Source organism: Moschus berezovskii, chromosome 5 (assembly GCF_049115385.1).
Source record: "Moschus berezovskii isolate FMDL1 chromosome 5, NW_MosBer_1.0, whole genome shotgun sequence".
In the NCBI taxonomy this organism is placed as follows: Eukaryota; Metazoa; Chordata; class Mammalia; order Artiodactyla; family Moschidae; genus Moschus; species Moschus berezovskii.
In genome coordinates, this window is record NC_142464.1 from 118,455,087 (window position 1) to 118,458,268 (window position 3,182).

At 41.3% G+C, this 3,182-nt stretch overlaps 1 pseudogene; it reads right to left on the reverse strand.

Moving 5' to 3' along the window:
* Positions 1–1,708: 1,708 nt before the first annotated feature.
* On the reverse strand, positions 1,709–2,445 carry LOC148777919 (small ubiquitin-related modifier 1-like; annotated as a pseudogene).
* Between the last annotated feature and the right edge of the window lie 737 nt (positions 2,446–3,182).

Sequence of the window (3,182 nt, forward strand, 5' to 3'; positions counted from 1 at the left end):
AAGCACAGTACAGTACCCAAATTCCCACTACTACCCTCTCCCACTCCCCACACCTGGGCAAACACTAGTCTACTCTCTACGTCCTTTATTTTGTGAAACAGGGTATATTATTTTTTAATGGTTTTTTCCATAAATATTTAATTTATTTTAATGAGGTTGATGCAGACAAGGTCCATTTAAAACCTACATCCCAGGCCAAAAATTACAAATAAATTAAAAAAGAGCAGTGTTCTGTCGTATACATGTTTGCATGGATAACTTTTTGTATTTTGGCCATGCCATGGGGCATGTGGCATCCTAGTTTCCTGACCAGAGATGGAACCTGAGCCCCTGCAGCAGAAGCACAGAGTCTTAACCACTGGACATCCGGGGAAGTCCCTTCTGCATGAGTAACTTTAACTGCCAATGCAAATTAGAACTTTTCTGGGATCTTCTGACAAGACCCTTCTTTCATCTTAAGATGCTTTCTCTTTAGTGAAGCCCTCTTTGGAGTTAGTCATTGCTCCCATCACTTCTGTCACCTTGATTTCAATGTGATATTCCCCTTTTCTTTGGCCCAGACCCTCAGATTCTAAAAGTAGCTTCAAGTTAAGGAAAGGTCATTTTCCCACAGTTCAATTCTCTGAAAACCTTCCATCTCCCACTGAAAGTCATAGGCCAAGAATGAAGCAATCACATGTTAGAACTTCAGGGCCAATTGGAAAGTCATTTATGAATCCTTGCATTAGTTGATCTCATTTATCACAAGCCTACAAATTCACAGAACTTGAGAAGGCAGCCAGTCTCTCTGTGGACATATGCAATTTTTATTTTTTTAAATTAATCTTTATTGGAGTATAGTTGCTATAGTTTTTCCAATAGTCATGTACAGATCTGAAGATTAGACCATAAAGAGGGTTGAGCACTGAAGAATTGATGCTTTCCATCTGGGTGGTGCTGGAGAAGACTGTTGAGAGTCCCTTGGACAGCATGGAGGTCAAACCAGTCAATCCTAAATGAAATCAATCCTTAATATTCATTAGAAAGACTGATGCTGAAACTGAAGCTCCAATACTTTACCCACCTGATGCAAAGGGCTGATTCATTGAAAAAGACCCTGATGCTTGGAAAGATTGAGGGCAGGAGGAGAAGGGGGCAAGAGAGGATGAGATGGTTGGATGGCATCACTGACTCAATAGACATGAGTTTGAGCCAACTCTGGAAGGTAGTATAGGACAGGGAAGCCTGATATGCTGCAGTCCTTGGGGTCTCAAAGAGTCAGACATGACTTAGCAACTGAATTGCAACAAATAGTTGCAATTCACAAAACTAATTCACAAAAAAGTTGTGTAGTTTAGACTACACAGTAAGGTGAATCAGCCATACGTATACATATATTCCATTCTTTTTGGACTTTCTTCCCATTCAGGTCACCACAGTGCATTAAGTAGGGTTCCTTGTGCTATATTGTATTTTCTCATTAGTTATCTATTTTATACTCATATAATTTTTTAAAAAGGAGAGTGTGATATGAAGCAGGCTGAGGTATGATCATCAAAAAACAGCATGATGTAAATAAACAATGAATCATAGGCACTAGAATTCAAATGACCAGATGTTTTAGAGATGGGGTGCCAGTTTTCAATTCTGTTTTGAACACCACATTACAAAAGAACTACTTTAAAAAATAAAAAAGAATTAAGGGAAAGAAAGAAAACAAAAAGAATATCTAAATGGTTGAATGACCCCTTGTGTGCTCCTGATAAATTTCAATCACACCTTCCTCAATTCCCAGTCCTTTTGGAGAGTGATTATCAGCAATTCTCTGACCTTCAAAGAGAAGTCTGAGTGAATTTATAGGAATGTCCAGTCTTTGGCAGAATGATCCTTTGAGTTTCTTGAGATGTGTCGTCATTTTCCCTTTGAAGTGAATGTCACTGCTATCCTGACATGACTGAGTTTTAATATATTATCCTTCCTTCTGCCGGGGTAGTTTGTAATTTCCTTGGTTCTGTCTCATTGCAACAAAAATTTGAAGCAACGGACGGACTAGTGTTACAGCCCCATGTAATTTCCTTGGATGGACCAGTGTTACAGCTCCGTGTTACAGCTCAGTTTTATTTAGAAAATAAAAGAAAATACATCCTCGAGGTGTGAGGGTGGACTGACCCAAAAGATGCAGAGAAGAGAAGCCCATGGCCCAATTTTGGCTCCTCTTTTTATATGCTTTTTTTTTCTCCTCCCCCTGAGCCTGCTCTATGGAATTTGGGCTAGCCAGGAGGGCTGTTTGTTTTCCTGAGGTTCTCACTCTGGTCCTCTGACCTTCCTTTGTTCTATTTTTGGGAACTTCTCCCTCCTTTGTCTTTCAGTCTCTACCATTCTGAACTCCTTTTTCTTCTTCTAACTACTTAACACTTCTTACCCACATAAGTCTTCTGTTGAAGTTTTTGCCTCCTGGCCAGTCATGGTGATGGGGGTTCCCTCCCCACCCTGGGATCTCCGCACAGCAGCGGCCTTGGGTAGGGAGAACCTCGCTCCGAGGTTTCTCTCTTCCCCATAGCACAATGCCTTGGCTCCAGGGTATATTCTTGATCCCAAATCCTCATAGCAATTCCCTCAAGAAAGGTAACATGATTTTTTTCTCCCAAGAGGATGCTGAAACCCCGAGAGTTTAGATAATTGGGTCAAGGGCACTGTCAACTACTAACTGGCACTTGCCAAGGGCATTTCCCATCTGCCTCTACAAGGATTAAATTATGAGCTGCTGCAGTTGCTGACCATCAACACCCCCTGAAAGGAGCTCAGAATGGAGATCATAAATGAAGTACTTTGTGCTCTGGAAAATCTGGCAGAACAGGTCTTAGATAGATATTTTCAAGAGCTGATTTTACGAGCCCAATTCTTGCATTTCCTCACATCTAGAAAAGTAATAAAGTCCTTCATGGTGACCCCTGCTCCCTGTGACTAGCAGAAACCTTCTGCAAAAATATGTGCTTGATTGAGTGAACTCCCTGTTCACTGAAGTCACAGATATACTCACCTTCCCCCTACCTCTTTGGAGCTGTTTCTCAGAGCTATCAGAACTGTGCTCTCCTGGGCTATAGTCCTCATTTGGGCCCCAATAAAACCTAACATGAAACTCTCACGTTGTATGTTTTCTAAGTCGGCAACACAGAGCAGAAAAGAGGCAGCAGCTACAGGTG